General features: G+C 39.1%; 1 pseudogene; it reads right to left on the reverse strand.

Annotated features, from left to right (window-relative positions):
- Positions 1 to 8,286: 8,286 nt before the first annotated feature.
- LOC145099353 (uncharacterized) lies at positions 8,287 to 12,945 on the reverse strand (annotated as a pseudogene).
- Between the last annotated feature and the right edge of the window lie 4,970 nt (positions 12,946 to 17,915).

Genomic DNA, 17,915 nt, shown 5'->3' on the forward strand with positions numbered 1-17,915 from the left:
TTCGGGTTTCGAAGAGAGATGAATTTTCGAAGTTCGCATCCAATTTTTGTTACGAGTGACGGGAGTTTTGTGATCGATCGATTCAAGACAAAAAGGGTTTGATTTAACATAGACTCAGTCGAACTAAACAGGATGACATTGTACCAAACCATAGCAGGGTTCTTTGATGCTTCCTCATTTTCTAAGGTCGGACTCCTCCTGTTTCCTAATTGTTCTTCTCTGTTAGGCAGTCTCTTTTGAAATGTCCTATACTTCCATAGAGGTAGCAGGTTGGACTTATCCCAATATTGATAGTCGGAGTGATGAACTTGATTAGGGTTCTACAACCGCGGGAGGTGTGTCCCTTCCTATTGCATCTGGTGCAATGCAGCACTCGAGAGACTCCACGATGATGGTAGTTGCATTTGCTGCAGTGCGGGAGATTTCCACAGTAGGGTAAGGTTGGTGTGGGAACAGCAGGGATGACTGGGGTACTGACTGTCCCAATTTGTTGCCTCTCTGTAGGTCTTTGGGTTGAACAACTTCCTTTGAACTTTCATTTTAGGATGCTAGGTTGGAGATCAGGTGTGTCCTTTCTAGTAGGCGCTTGTTGTTGAGATTGGTTAACACCAAGATTTGGATCGCCATTAACACTTCCACTCACATATGTATTATTGGCGTTAAGAATAGCTAGGGCGGCTGCTACGGCTGCTGTGACAGTAGCTTGGAACATAGCTGAGTCCATCTGGAGGATTGGCGTCTTACCAGTGGGTTGGTTACGTTTCTTCGGAGGCATGGTTTGCTACATGTCAACAAAAAGAAGCTTGTGAGCAACGATGGTTGCCTCTGGATGTATCCTAAACATCTATGCTTGAGATTTCCCGTTTTGCTTATCCGACTCTCATTGATTCGACCCACATCCCCATGATATGGTCTTAGCAAGGATAGAAAAGATTTGAGAACACAAAGTTCACATACAATAAGTTTACAAACTCCTGGTTGCTCAGCTCTTCGGGCTGGCTGAGTAATTCTCATATTTTCGTCGGCTCTTGACGATATGGAGATTTGGCTATAAGGGTAGTTACGAGGATCAAGTCGATATGGGAAAGGGTCTCGGAAGAAATCCCTGGAATGTCTTTGGGGAAGACATCGGGAAAGTTGCAGACTTTGAAGATGCTCTCGAGGCCTTTAACTTTTACGTCTCATCGACAACATGAGCCAGGAATGCATGATACTTCTGGGCTTTGGCGCAAGAAATGATACGAAGGTTCGAAAAGTCTTATCACTGAGACCAGTGAGGATTTCGTTGAAGGGAAGATTGAGACGAATCGCTTCCTCAAAACAAAGGATATCAGCACGATTTGAGGCTTAACCATTTCGTGCCGATTAGGATATCAAAGTTGATACGAAACTGATGGGGAAAAGGAATAAACGTCTAAGTACATCTTATGATTCACGTTTTGAGGACAAAACAGTGATGGGACCTTGATAAAGTTGCTTACTTTTCATGCTATCAATCTAAGGTACACTTTTGACAATGAAAATCTTTAACTGAAATATCATAGTTGCCACCATTGTCGATATAAAGATTACACAGAGTTTGAAAAATAATTTGACCTAGGAGTAGGTCTACCACATACCAACAGAGGAACAATTTGACAACATAAAGAACTAGCAAATCGGTACTTGCAAGGCAAGAATGTCTACAGTGAAAGGAGCTACTTGGAACATAAATAGGAAAGCTATTCTTTAGACCAAAAGGAAGGACAAGTAGAATATTTCCTACTGGCGCTCCATTTCAAGCAGGTGACTCTCGTATACTGATTGGCGCGCTCGGAGCTCTATGACCTCAACTCGAGTTGCAGCTAGCTCTCGCTTCTGGGCTTCGTTGCTTCTCAAAATCCTCCCATAAGCAACCTCGAGACTGCGAATACGGTTTGTGTTGGCATCAGAGTCTGCCTCGAGTTCCCCAGTTCGTTGAATGGCCACCACGTTCATTTCGACATTGCGGGCCACTCGGCGGACTATGATTGGAAGGGCTCTATCTACGGAGCCTCCTCCGTCCACATTGTAGAAGCGGCGATCCCCATTTTACGGGCGGGGTTGGCCTTGTTCATGACTCCACCTATACAGGCTTCCGACCCACATGGGCGTTGAGCCTTCGAGTGCAAGCTGAGGGTTGGGATTTGGTATTAGGGCCACTGGGAGTAAGTTATCAACTTCTGGCTCCGAGTCAGTCTCTTCGAGAAATGGTTCAGCAATGCCATCGTCAAAAGGGATTTCATGGTTTCCTTCTAGCTCTAGTTCGATCCATCCATCATCTCCTTGGTTAGGAAAGTAAGGGTCACCAGGAAGATGAAATCCAGCCATGCTATCTACACGAGGTGAGGGTAAAGGGATAGTTAATAGGCATCGGATCTATTAATACTCCTAATGTACTATAGCTACATAATTGACTCTTGAAAGATGGATCCTTGGGTAAGTTTTTGGCTTAGTCGTTATAGCATCCTAAAATACTCCTATAGTATTTTAATCCTTATGTTTGGCTTTAGAACTCCTCTAGTATCTAGGTAAGTTTTAGACTTGCTGTAACACCATAGACACTCCCAAGCACATGTTGGTCATGTCTCGACTGAATATAGTTGATCAGGCTATATTCACCCTAGACATGATTACATAACTGCCCAGGTTTAACCGCAATGTCCAACATCCAAATACTTTTGTTTTGTTCTACTTACGACACAGATTCTGATACTCGAGTATGCTTATATAAAAATACTTGTATTTTTGAAAGTATACTTTTAATTTAGAGCACTTAGGCCCCTTAGTATTTATAGTTGTATACCATGTAAGGTTCGGTATACTTAGTTTGCTATAAACAACGGCTCTGATACCAATCTGTCGCACCCCCAAACCGGAACGGCGGAAACGTTCGGGGGTGGCTGACGTCATGCGTAGTATCACAACAATTGTATCATAGCAGGCATAGTAAACACAACTAGACATTGAATACATATGTGAAAAAGGTTTACATTGTTTAATACATAGTTTTGTTCTTATCAAAAGTAAAATAGAAAGGTGCGACTCTAATGCTTCGACTTCTCCGAACTCCTGGAAATACCTGTCTACTAATTCCCTGAGAATACAGGCAGTTTTGAAAGAATATCAGCATAAAGTTGGTGAGTTCATAAGCATTTAGTTTTGGTGGAAAAGTGTTCTTTGAATCCTTTTGAAAAGTGTTCCTCAAGAAAATCGTATATTTTCTTATGAAAAGTGTGTTTGAAAACCCATTCATACCACGACTTCCAGGTTCGTACAGAACATGTACAATCCAATGATGCGTGAAATGAATATGAATATCCGTTGGTTGTAAAACAATCCGTTTTGAATAGCTGGTTTATCCCAGGAAAATCATATATTTTCCCTGAAGGTAAAGGTTGATTATCCGTTTTAAACTGAGGTTTGCAAGTGTCTACCATACTCGTGTATATAAAAAGTAATTTTCTTTTAAAAACCTTGGTTACACCCAGAGAAGTATATTAGTCTTAAAAACTAAATAAAAGAAAACCGTGATGAACTAAGTCCTGAAGATATTATTATTAATACCCTCCAGTAATTAAAAAGGTTATTACTTTGAGATTAGTTCACTTGATTCATTATTACAAAAGTAAATCTCTGATATCTAGGTTGTGAGTTTCATAACCATAACTGACTGGATATAGCCCGCAACGGCCTGTATCATTAATGACTTTGTCACCCGTAGACCTCCCGGTCCGGCTGTAACTAACAGCGAGGTGCGGGGTTGTCAGTCCCATATAGATCTATACACAACAGTCACACTCTCCCTACAAGAGATTCTGGTCACAAGTGCTAGTCCTGCACTCTGTTTCTTGTGGTGAGTGTTACCAAGGACGTGTCTCCAACTTAGACTAACAAATTTACAAGTAATAATATAGAAAATCCTTTTGTGATTAACATGAATCCATTATAAAACGATACATTTTGCTAGAAGATTCAAAAGTTCATTGCTCTAGTGTAGAACACTCTTTCTACGAGTTGATTTGCTAATCGTTTGGTAAAATTGTTTTCCGTGTTAAAAGCATACTGAAAATATAATTATCTTAAACAAAATAACATATAATGAGCACAAGTTTCCTTGTAATTTTGCTTGTATTCCCACTCCCCTGAAAACATGTAAACTCGGAAAAACGTAGGGGTATGAACTCACCGTTTGACGGATGATTCGAGCGGATGATCGGTTATGAGTGTTGAGTGCCAATTCAGGTTTCGCACTCAAGTGGATCCTAGTAGCATATAGTAGCACATATATGTATTATATTTAGGTATTCCATGACAAAACCTGATGAGAAACCACCCTAAAGACTTGGAAATGCTTGTCGGGACCTTTTGTGATCAAACAAAGGAGGTGTATGGTCATTACGGTGTGTGAGCGGCCAGGATGCACGGCCAGGCTGTGTGTGCGGCCGTACACAGGTGTGTGCGGTTGTACACCCCACACAAAGATGTCCAAAACGTCAAATCTAGGGTGTATCAAGGCTAGGTTCATGTCCAACTCGAATATGGAAGTCCAACTCCCACTTTGGAGGGTCTTTTAGGAGTGTGCGGCCAACCTTGTGAAGGTGTGCGGCAGCACTCCTTCAAGAGATGAAGAACATGATGAAATTTGACGAATCAAGGCCTGGATGAAGTGGTTCCTTAAGTATAACAAACTAAGGGACAATCACTCACGTTTTTCAAGCCTTGGGGCGTTCTTAGATAATGTTTTTAGAGAGAGAAAGTAGAGAGAGAAAGTGAAGTGCGGCCAAATGAAAGGAATTAGTGAAGGGGTCACCCTATATAAATAGGGATGAGTGTGCGGCTAGAGGATGGGTGTGCGGCCATACACTTAGGTGTGCGGCCATGTGTGTGGCAACACACTCATGTGTGCGGCCATACATGCGGGTGTGTGGCCCTACACTCATGTGTGCGGCCACACACTCATGTTTCCGTTGAAGGTTTCGGGTTTGGCATTTGTAAACCCTTGTAGGTACACTCTCTCGAGTGTCCCTGGCTATCCCCTTGGTTAGAATTGGTGGCACCATTACCTGTACCACCCGCATTATTGGTGCTGATTTGGGACATTGCAGCTGCTACTGCGGCTATCATGACAGCTTGGAACATTACTGGGTTGAACTGAGGGGGTGGTGGAGGTGGTGGCGGCGGTGGTGCAGCTCCTGCTGCGCCGCCACGTCTAGGATTTCTACGAGGTGGCATTTTCTGCCATATTAAGAATGAAAAGACAATAAGTCTTCGATAATGTTCATAAGTCGAGAGTTAAGACTAAACATTATTAGTTCTTCATATGCATCATGATTCTGACTTGTAAGGATATCGTATGAATCCGTTCATACTAGAGGTCTATAGATAATGAAATATAGACTTTATGAATGCTGATAGATTTGGTTCGTATGGGAAGTCTGTGATAGTACCAATACCAGGCTCATCCAACAATCATTCGATGTATAATATTTATATATAATCAAGTTTTAAATAAACTTTCAAATCTAATGGATCTGCCATGGGCTCACAACCAAACAAGGAATAGGATCCAAGGCGGAACCACCATTTCTAGGTCGACATGGTCTTAATTATACATAACTTTGATTTATACATCAAACGATCATAAATCGTTCACTCGTAAATTTAGTCTGAAAACAATTTTGTCATGAACTTGATGTAATAAAGCAAATAACGTGTCAATTTCAATGTATGGCAAAATTTTGACCGCCTAACAGATCCCAGAAATGTAAACACTTTAGTCGCCAGATCATACATAAAATACTAGAAAATAATAGTAGTATTTATCCCCAAATTTAGATTACATTGAAGGCGAGCAGTACAACACTACTTGTGGGGGTTGAAGCTTTGAGGATCACGGAGTGAAGACACAAGGTTCCTCATTTCGGCTCTGGATTCAGCCGCTTGGCATTCTCAGTCTGTCAGACGTCCTTCTAGAGTGGCTCGGTGTTCTTGGAGTTCTTGCACTTCTGCTCGGGTTGCGGCCATTTCCCGTCGAAGCAGCTCGGTGCGGTATCGAGTTCAATCGTGGTCATCATCCAACCGACAAATGCGAACGGAGCTGACTTGGCTGGTTGCTCCAACTTCCATGAGGCGGCGGGTTTTAACTCTTGTTTGCTCCTCGTGGCGTGTGACACGGTGAACAATGACGTGAAGGGCTCGGTCGGCTGACCCTCCTCTGCTGAGATCGTAGAAACTTCGTTCCATGCCATAGGGAGGTCGTTGACCTTGCTCTCGGCTCCATCGATGTATAGTTTCGGCCCATTGGGGCGTCGGGTCTTGGAAGCGTTGCGGAGGGATAGGGGCAGGGTATGGGTTGTAAACCTCGGGTTCTGAGTCGGTTCCATCTAAGTCTTCTTCCTCTTCACTATCTACGAATTCTTCCTCTTCCATGGGTTCCTCTTTAGAATCTTCCTATGGGTCTTCCACAATCCAACAGGCATTCCCTTGGTTGGGAAAGTAGGGATCACCCGGCAAGTGAAATCCTGCCATCGCGCCTGTACGAGAATAAGGATAAGAAGGATATCGCGTGGAATTTTGGTATAAGAAATTAGTTATGGCAAATATATAATGTGATTATTTGTGCTAAAATACTCCTATAGTATTTTTATGTTTGATTCTCAAGTTTGTGGGTAAGTTGAAGACTTGTTGTTCATCATGATTCTTCTTCGGCATATGTTGGTCATACTTTGGCTAAATATAGTTGACCAGTCTATATTTATCCAAGATATGACTTCATACCCCGAAGCTGGATCACGGTGTCCAACTTGTCTCAATACTTTTATGTTATTGCCATTGTGATATTGAACCAGTGAGTCGATTGTACGAATACTTTTATAAAAATACAAATTTTTATTTTTAAAGTATTTTTTTGAAAAGTTACGTTAGAGGAGTTTTGTCCCGTTGCATTTATAGTTTGTATATCTTACATGGTTCGATATACTTAGTTCACTATAAACAAAGCTCTGATACCAATCTGTCACACCCTAAACCTGAACAGCGGAAACGTTCGGGGGCGGAGGACGTCATGCTCAGTATCATAACCATAGTGCAGAAAGTAAAACACAACCGTCATAGATATAATTTAAAAGGTTACATTGTTTCCAAAATACATGTTTCCAAATAAATTACATATGATGTTCAAAATATAGCAAGAGAATCTATGCCTTAGCGTCTTGACTTCAGAAATCTTGTGGTTACCTGTATTACTGATTACCTGAGAATACAAGTTGTTTTGAAAAAAGAGTATCAGCATAAAGCTGGTGAGTTCATAAGCATTTTATGAGTGAAGAATGAATGTAGTTCATTTAAGTTTGTTACAGGTTTGTTACTAGAAAATCCAATATTTTCAAAAAGGTTTGTTGTAGTCTCAACTGAACCGAGATTTAGTATATGTAAGTAAATCGTCATACTTATATGTGGTTTTATATTTAAATAAAACTCTTTTGTGCAAAATCTTAGAATTCCCGTGAACTTTATGTTTTGTTAATACCCCATGTGAGATGTTATAACCATACTATTGACTAGGAGACCTTGTATGCGACGTTCTTCAGGCGTCGGAATGTTATGACACTTGTCAGCTGTTGCAAGCAGCTTAGGAGCGGGTTTGTCAGGTCCGTTATAGATCTATACACAACTATCACGTTCTCCCTCCAGGAGATTCTGATTATAACTATAGGACTTTTATGTGGTACTTAGGAGTACTGATGTGATCTCACCCAAAATTGAGGTTTGAACACGTTTCGCCCGATCGTTCTTTTGGTTACAGAATTGTAAAACAAAGGTGGAAACCGCGACCCGTTGTCTACAAAGAGACAAGAACCTTGGTATAAAACGCCACAATCAACCCACCAAATTGATTGATAAGTTTGAACGCCACAAGCTATGAAAACCTGATAAGTTCTAAAGTTCACAAAGAACGAAAAAAGAGTTAAAAACTCACAAATTGTATTCAAAACTTGATTGATTTCAAATGGATACAAATACCACGTTTTTATAGTGTGGGAAGAGCACCTAAAGAGCCATGAATTAAAGAAGTGTCTTTAATTTAAGGCATTTAATCCCCAAGTTTAAAACTATGAACCTAGACATGGTTTATCACAAGGTTCATGTAACCTAAGACCCTTTTATCTCCCCAACACTTATTTAGGATATATAAAAACGAAAATTACATAAAAATATAGAAAAAAACGAAATGGGCTTATAAAGGCTCTTATTGTATCTTGTAAATCACTCTTGGACTTGAATTATGGTAATCCAACTTTGATTGGGTCCAATGGGTCTCCATACACTTTCTTGAGTACAAACTTCTCTAACTAATCCATTTAAAGCCTCTTTGAATGTTTTAGCTCGTGCCCTCGTAACTGGTCCATCTGGCATTTGATTTGGATCCTTTGTTGACAGCTGTGGGTTTGCATCATTCCCCTCCTCTTGAAAAGGATTTGTCCTCAAATCAGAACCTACATCAAAAGGAGCTAGATCAGTTACATTGAAAGTTGCACTAACATTATACTCACCCGGCAGGTCCAATTTGTATGCATTGTCATTGATACGCTCTAAAACTTGGAAAGGACCGTCCCCTCTTGGAAGCAATTTTGAACGTCGTTGGGCTGGAAATCGTTCTTGTCTCATATGTAACCAAACCCAATCACCCGGTTCAAAAATCATCTTGCGTCGCCCTTTATTCGCTTGTTTTGAATATTGCTCCGTTCTTCTTTCTATATTTAGTCTTGCTTTCTCATGTATCTGTTTCACAAATTCAGCCTTTTTGTTTCCATCTAAGTTAACCTGCTCAGAAAAAGGCAAAGGTGATAAATCCAAAGGAGTCAAAGGATTAAAACCGTATACGATTTCAAATGGTGACATTTTTGTAGCAGAATGAGTGGCACGATTGTATGCAAACTCAACATGTGGCAAACAGTCCTCCCATGTTTTGATGTTCTTCTTTATTAAAGCCCTCAACAAGGTGGACAAGGTCCTATTCACCACTTCTGTTTGACCATCCATTTGTGGGTGGCAAGTTGTTGAAAACAAGAGTTTTGTCCCTAATTTTGCCCACAAAGTTTTCCAAAAATAACTCAAAAACTTAGAATCCCGATCTGAGACAATGGTTTTTGGCATTCCATGCAACCTGACATTTCTCTAAAAAACAAATCAGCAATGTGAGATGCATCATTAGTTTTATTGCATGCAATAAAATGAGCCATTTTAGAAAACCTATCAACAATCACAAAAATAGAGTCCTTTCCACTTTTGGATCTTGGTAGACCCAACACGAAGTCCATTGAAATATCAACCCATGGTTCGCATGGTATTGGAAGTGGAGTATATAAACCATGATGTTGAACCTTGGATTTGGCTTGCTTGCACACAATACAATTATTGCAAATTCTTCCAACATCCACCTTCATTTTTGGCCAAAAGAAATGTTCCTGCAAAGTAGATAATGTTTTTGCGATCCCAAAATGTCCCATAAGGCCTCCACTATGTGCTTCTCTAACCAAAAGCTCACGCAAGGAAGATTTAGGAATGCAAAGTCTTGATTCTTTGAACAAAAAACCATTATGTAAGAAAAACTTTTCAAAAGAGCATTGTTCACAAGCTTGGTAAATCTGACCAAAATCAACGTCATTGTGGTATAATTCCTTGATTTGTTCAAATCCTAGAATTTTGAAATCTAGAGAAGAAAATAGAGAGTGTCTACGTGACAAAGCATCAGCCACAGCATTTTCCTTACCTTTCTTGTATCGGATGACATAAGGAAATGTCTCAATGAACTCCATCCACCTAGCATGTCTTTTGTTTAATTTGTGTTGTCCTTTTAGAAACTTTAAGGACTCATGATCTGAATGAATTACAAATTCTTTAGCCCACAGATAATGTTGCCATGTTTTTAATGCTCGGACCAAAGAATAAAGCTCTTTGTCATAAGTTGGGTAATTTAAAGTTGCCCCACTTAATTTTTCACTGAAATATGCCAAAGGTTTACCCTCTTGCATCAAAACAGCACCAATTCCAATTCCTAATGCATCACATTCAATTTCAAATGTTTTGTCAAAATTAGGCAAAGACAACAAAGGAGCATGAGTTAAGTGAAACTTGAGTTGTTGAAAAGCATGCTCTTGTTCTTTGCCCCATTTAAACCCAACATTCTTTTTGATGATTTCTGTAAGTGGTGATGCTAAAGTGCTAAAATGTTTGAGAAACCGGCGATAAAAACTTGCCAGGCCATGAAAACTTCGAACTTCACTTATAGTCTTTGGAGTTGGCCAATCTTGGATGGCTTTTACCTTTTCTTCATCAACAGCCACTCCTTGGGAGCTCACCACATACCCAAGGAAAACAACTTGGTCAGTACAAAAGGTACACTTCTTCAAGTTAGCATATAGCCTTTCTTTCCTAAGCACACTCAAAACACATGTCAGATGCTCAAGGTGATCTTTTGGACACTTTGAATAAATCAAAATATCATCGAAGTAAACAACCACAAATTTGCCAATATATTCACGCAAAACATGGTTCATTAATCTCATGAAGGTACTAGGAGCATTAGTTAGGCCAAAAGGCATTACTAACCATTCATATAAACCATGTTTTGTTTTAAAAGCTGTTTTCCACTCATCACCTTCTTTCATGCGAATTTGGTGATACCCGCTTTTTAAATCAATTTTGGAAAAAAGTTTTGCTCCATACAACTCATCAAGCATATCATCGAGTCGGGGAATGGGATGACGATACTTTACCGTAATATTGTTGATGGCATGACAATCTACGCACATTCTCCAAGAACCATCCTTCTTTGGCACCAACAAGACTGGAACGGCACAAGGGCTCATACTTTCTTGAACCAATCCCTTTGCAAGTAACTCTTCAACTTGCCTTTGTAGCTCCTTGGTTTCTTCAGGGCTTGTTCTATAGGCTGGTTTGTTGGGAATAGACGCCCCAGGCATAAAGTCAATTTGGTGTTCAATCCCACGAATTGGTGGCAACCCATTTGGAACATCCTCAGCAAACAAGTCTCCAAATTCCTGCAAGAGAGAGGTAACATCGCTCGGAAGAGTTCCGACCGAAACGTTAGTGGCTATTGGAGCTTCTTTGAACAAAAGAAGCACAAAATGCATTTCTGATTTTAAAGCTTCTTTTATCTCACTTTTTTTTGCCAGTGCAATATATTTATTTTCCTTTTTTTCTTTCCCTCTTTTTTTCATGTTTTCTTTGTTTTTTTCACTCTCTTTTTTTGTTCACTTTCTTTTTTTTGTTCACTTTCTTCTGTTTTCTCACTCATTTTTTTTGTTCATCATCTTTTTTTTTCTCACTCTCTTTTTTTCCTTCGCTCTCTTTTTTCGCATCTTGTTGAAGTTTTACTTGATCTTGGTAAACTTGAATTGGTGACATTGGTACAAGAGTTACCGGTTTTGTTTTGTAAACAAAAGTGTATTTGTTAGTGAAACCGTCGTGACTTACGTGTCTATCATATTGCCATGGTCTACCTAGCAGCAAGTGAGTGGCTTGCATAGGAACAACATCACACAACACCTCGTCTTCATATCTTCCAATCCGAAATGAAACCATCACCTGTTTTGTAACTCGCACCTCACCACTATCATTGAGCCATTGAAGTTTGTATGGTTTTTGATGCTTCATCGTGGGTATACCTAACTTTTCAACCATGGAAGTACTTGCAACGTTAGTACAACTCCCACCATCAATTATAACACTACATACCTTGCCTTGAACATAGCAACGAGTATGAAATATATTCTCCCTTTGGGCATCGTCTCCCTCCTTGGATTGAATGTTTAGAGCTCGTCTTGCAACCAACAAATCACCTTGAAGAGCCACCTCTTCATCATCACTACAATCTTCCGGTGAAACTATAGAATCTGATTCATCCGTTTCGATCTCGCCATTTTCTCTAACCACCATGGTAAGCTTATTTGGACATTGACTTGCAATATGACCCCTTCCTTGACACTTGAAACACTTTATGTCACGATTCCTAAAAGTAGAAGAATCAGTTTTTCCTTTTGAAGAGTTTGTTGTTTTAGGATCAAATTTGGAATTAGAAGAAGAAGTAGGTGTATTTTCTGATTTTTTTGAAGTACTAGCCTTCCAAGTGTTATTTCGAGACCCTCCACCTCTTTTTAATTGTTTTTCAATTTTAACAGCCATATGGACCATGTCTTCAATTTCAACATAATGTTGCATCTCAACGCGATCACGAATTTCAAGATTTAAGCCATTTAAGAATCTGGCCATGGTTGCCTCAGGATCCTCCTCAATATTGGCACGAACCATCATAACCTCCATTTCTTTGAAGTAATCATCAACACACTTGCCGCCTTGTTTTAAGCTTTGAAGTTTATTGTGGAGATCACAAAAGTAATGACTTGGCACAAACCGTCTTCGCATGACACTCTTCATTTCATCCCATGTCTCAATAGGCCTTTCTCCATTTCTCCGTCTAGTGATTAGAAGTTGATCCCACCATGTTAGTGCATAATCAGAAAACTCAACTACGGCTAGTTTTACCTTCTTACGGTTGGAATATTCATGACAATCAAATATGAACTCCATTTTTGTCTCCCATTCAATGTACGCGTCCGGGTCTGATTTGCCTTTGAAAGAAGGAACTTTCATTTTAATAGAACTTAAATTGTCATCTCTTCGTGACCTCCTTCTATTTGGTCGCCTTTCAGGTTCCCAACCATCATCCTCCTCTTCCCCGTTAGAAACCTGTGATGATGCTCGAGATCGAGTTCTTTGTACTTGTGCCTCCATTCGGTCCATTCTTTCATGTACTTGGTTAAATTCATTTGTCATCAAACGTCGCATCTCATCCATCATAGCTTGAACTTGAAGGTTTGGTGGGGGGTTTTGATCACCCATCTTATATTTCTGCCAAAAATAATAATAATAATAATAATAATAACAATAATAATAATAATAATAATAATAATAATTTACTTCCTCCCAACACTCACTCACGTGTTTCTCTCAAAAATAGTTCACTCAACCCTCGTGTATCCCTCGAATGGCTTTTACCCTCTTTTAGTCTCACCACACAGCCTTTTACCACTCCCTTTTAACTCTTAAAGTTCTAAACAAACTAAAGAAGCAATTATCAAATTTGAACTTGTGGCCTTGAGGAATTCAAACTTACCAAACAAATCAAAAGAAATTGTATCCAAATTAAAGTAACCTCAATACACGAAAAGAAAGCCAAACAAACTTGGCTTTGCTAATGATGAAGCAAACAATGGGTTATTTTTTTTTTTTTGAAAAAAAAGACTACACTTGCAATTCAAATTGACTTTATAGAAAAAAAAGGCTTTACTTGATCCTCCTCTTCTTTCTTTCTTTTTTTTTTTCCTTTTTTTTGTTTTTTTTTTCTCTGTTTTTTTCTTTGTAAATCTTTTTTTTTTTGTAAATCTTTTTTTTTTGCTTATTTTTTCTTTCTTTTTTTTTTTGCTTCTTTTCGTTTTTTTTTTTTTTTTTTTTTTACCTTTGATTTTTTTTTTTTGAGGAAACTAATAGCCAAATGAAAACATAAAGGAAACAAAAGAAATGTAGAATATAGAAGTTTGACAACTTAGAAATTCAAAAGTCGCTAGTAAGAACCTTGACAACTTGTGACAAGACCCGCTACCAATATGCGTCTTAGAACTCAAGTAATCAAGGAAGAAAACAAAATAGATATGCAACACAAAGAACTGGCTCTGATACCAAATGATGTGATCTCACCCAAAATTGAGGTTTGAACACGTTTCGCCCGATCGTTCTTTTGGTTACAGAATTGTAAAACAAAGGTGGAAACCGCGACCCGTTGTCTATAAAGAGACAAGAACCTTGGTATAAAACGCCACAATCAACCCACCAAATTGATTGATAAGTTTGAACGCCACAAGCTATGAAAACCTGATAAGTTCTAAAGTTCACAAAAAACGAAAAAAGAGTTAAAAACTCACAAATTGTATTCAAAACTTGATTGATTTCAAATGGATACAAATACCACGTTTTTATAGTGTGGGAAGAGCACCTAAAGAGCCATGAATTAAAGAAGTGTCTTTAATTTAAGGCATTTAACCCCCAAGTTTAAAACTATGAACCTAGACATGGTTTATCACAAGGTTCATGTAACCTAAGACCCTTTTATCTCCCCAACACTTATTTAGGATATATAAAAACGAAAATTACATAAAAATATAGAAAAAAAACGAAATGGGCTTATAAAGGCTCTTATTGTATCTTGTAAATCACTCTTGGACTTGAATTATGGTAATCCAACTTTGATTGGGTCCAATGGGTCTCCATACACTTTCTTGAGTACAAACTTCTCTAACCAATCCATTTAAAGCCTCTTTGAATGTTTTAGCTCGTGCCCTCGTAACTGGTCCATCTGGCATTTGATTTGGATCCTTTGTTGACAGCTGTGGGTTTGCATCAAGTACCCTGAAGGAGAATGTCTCGCAAGTTTATTCCTTAACTAGTTCACGTAGTGTGCAATGAAATATATGTTTTATAAGTCAATTGAGTTACTATTTCTTTGTCAAACGAAGTGTTCAAACTATACCAGTTTTAGTTTATAAAAAAGTGTTGTGTGTGTTTGAATGAAAACTTGTTATGCAAGTCTTTGTATTTCCATAAAATGACATTTGAAATAATGAGTGTAAATCGTACACACCTTGCTCAACATGTTACAAGGTGTGGATAACTCTTAAACATGTACTCGACAGTTTTGTAAAAATATCAAGTTTAGGTTGGGTAAAATAGCCTGTAAACAGGGCACAACTTTGCTGTTGTACGCTGTCAAGTTAAGTTTCAAATATATTTTGGTGTTTTAACTTGTATTCCCCCCCCCCTGAAAACTAAAGAAAACGGGAAAAATGTATGGGTATGAACTCACCTGGAAAATGTGGTGATTTGACGGAAATGGGATTTTTCCTGGAGCAGCATTTCGACTGGGAAGTGGTGAGTTTTTCGGGAATCTCGGAGATTCGGACCTTCGTCGGGGCTTGGATATCAAACCGGGGACTTCGGGATATTACTTGCATGCTAAACGAGGTAAAAACGCGAGAGAAGGAGAGAAAATGAGCAATGGAACCTGTAACTCTCGCATCCCTTTTATAGGGGCTGGAACCCTCGCGTACGTGGGGCGTACCAGCGGAGTTACGCGGCGCGTACCGGACGTCATGCGTGACCGCATCCTTGGTCGGCGTTCTTCGGATTGGACAGGGGCATAGAGGCGTAGAGGGGCGACGTGGACGATCCGAAGCCTGGCACCCGAGTACGCCGGGCGTACGATGGTACGCTGGGCGTAAATCGTATCGGTTTGTGCTCCTCGAACTTGTAAAATTCATAACTTTCGCATACGAGCTCTGTTTTTTATGCTCTTTATATGCAAGCGTATGTGAGAATGTACTCTACAACTTTCGTTTAGACTCCGTCGGCTAATTTTGACACTAATTTTAATTATATATTTTTAACAGGCCGGGACATGATAAGTCTGTTAAAAATTCATAACTTCTTCATTCGATGTCCGTTTTCGTCTATCTTTTTACTGTTGTACTACTATTGTTCAGATATTCTCGTTTAGGTAGTGTCGGCTAAAAATCGTTCGATCTTTATTTCGAGTTTTTAGTTGTCTACTGCTGTTCTGAAACTTATAAAAATCATAACTTTCTCATACGAAGTCAGATTTGGACGTTCTTTTTATACGCTCACGGTTTGTTATTATCTACGATTTTTGTTTAGATACTTAAGGCTAAAAAGTCTTTTATTGAAATTTCACTTTTTACACTCAACAGTGTTTTACCGGTTTAGTCGCGAATCTTTGTTCGGTCTTAACTACTTCGTTATAACTCGGATTTGAGTGTTCTTTATATTTCTGAAAACCTTGATGGGTATCTAACATTTTATGTATCCCAATTGAGACTTTTGAACATTTCATTTTTGACGTTATTTTTATTGATTCCAAAATAGATTATAATATTTGACTTTTTGAACATTACATTGAATTGGAATATCGGGTTGTCACAATAGATTAGTAACAAATCAAGAACTACTAAGTTGTATAACCGTGAAAACTATCCAAGACATAATATTCAATTGAATGCGTATCAAGTCAAGAACATGTCTCCACTATGACAAGTAGTGAACTATAACTACAGTTCAAATTGAGCAAAGGTTCTTTTGATTAAAGTTTCATCTATCTCTTTTTTCCATGCATACTTGGCTTATCTGAAGCCATTATCACAAAGTTGGTGGTTACAAGCCACCCAACCAACTACTCAGTAAAACTAATAATGAAAATTAAAGAAACTCAAGAAACCACACAAAAAAACGTCTGACACACTAATGAATGAAAAAAGCGTCCATTCTCCATTAAGGAGCCACAAGATCCATTAAAGTGTAACTTTAATCCACCGAAGAGTATCAAAAATGGCTAGAAGGCTTGATGAAGAAAAAAGTAACGGTTTTGAGCACTTATGAAGCCTTTAAAATGTTGCCCTAGCCTTCATGCGACCCTAATTCAATTCATAGGTTACCATGCACAACCCAACCATTGGGGGAAGCCACGCATGAAACGTGGGAAGTGTTTATATAGCCGATGCGTCACCTTAATAAATTAATAAATTAATACTACCTGGTGAGTTAGTGATTACACTACTTACATTGTGTGTTAGGCTTATTGCCTTTTTCCGTGACGGCAAATATCATTAAATCGGATCACGAAATCTCATTTAAGTGATTATTTCTAAAAATTCATTCGTCTTTCCAATGTAGTCTCCGTTCTAAATTGATTCCAAATCTTTTCCTAGTTGGAGAGTGATACCCACCAATCTAAATATAACTTAGTTCGAGCGACCCCCTGTTCATGACCTTTTCTAAAAACTTACTTCTACCCTTTTACCAGGACTGCATCATAGGGATGTAAGTTGAAACTTTGAGAACCATAGATCGAAATGCGGAGAAATTTATATGTGCATATAAATAATTAGAATACATCTAGATGCACCCATCGTCGCTCACAAACTTGTTCCACATCGTGTAACAGCATCATGCCTCCGAAGAAACATAACCAACCCACCGGCAAAACACCAATCCTTCAAATAGACTCAGCTACGTTTCAAGTTGCATTTTCAGCAGCCGTGGCAGTTGTCATGGCTCATGTGAATGCTAACATTGCAAATGTTAGTGGAAACATTATCTGAAATCCTGATCGCAGTGATAACCAAGTACTGCAGCAAGTGCCTGCTTGTAAAGACACACCGAACCTCAACCCTAAGAGTAAGAAACGACGGTTCTGGGATAAAAAGAAGTGCAAATCATCTCAAAAGATGAACAAGAGATAGCACCTGGTGGCAGCCTCCGCAGCCACGACATCTACTGCTTCTACTACCATTCCTACTGCTACCCTAACAAGGCAGTATGTCGAGAACCTACCCCTATGAAAGAAGTGCAAATTCCATCACCTAGGAGTCTGTCGAGTGTTGCACTGCATGAACTGCAACAAGAAGGGGCGCACTACCCGTTTCTGTAGAATTCCAAACAAGCACATCACTTTAACCACCAATGTTAGGATCAGTCCAATATGCCACCTATGTGGTGAAATAGGACATTTCAAGAGGGACTGTCCAAAAAAAGGAAATGATAAAGGCGCAGGAGGAGTTTAACCTCGGATCTTAAAGAAGCGTCGGAGAACCCTCTAGAAATTTTGGTACGCTCCCTAACTTTAACAACCAACTATAAATACTCCCTCGTTAAAACAAAATTTGCAGCACAATTATTAAACTCAAAAACCCTATCAGGTAAAGCTATGATGGCCTACCTCGAGTGAGTGATGTGGCCTCATTTCC

The sequence above is a fragment of the Lactuca serriola genome, chromosome 4 (assembly GCF_051521515.1).
Source record: "Lactuca serriola cultivar US96UC23 chromosome 4, Lser_US96UC23_V15, whole genome shotgun sequence".
NCBI classification, from domain to species: domain Eukaryota; kingdom Viridiplantae; phylum Streptophyta; class Magnoliopsida; order Asterales; family Asteraceae; genus Lactuca; species Lactuca serriola.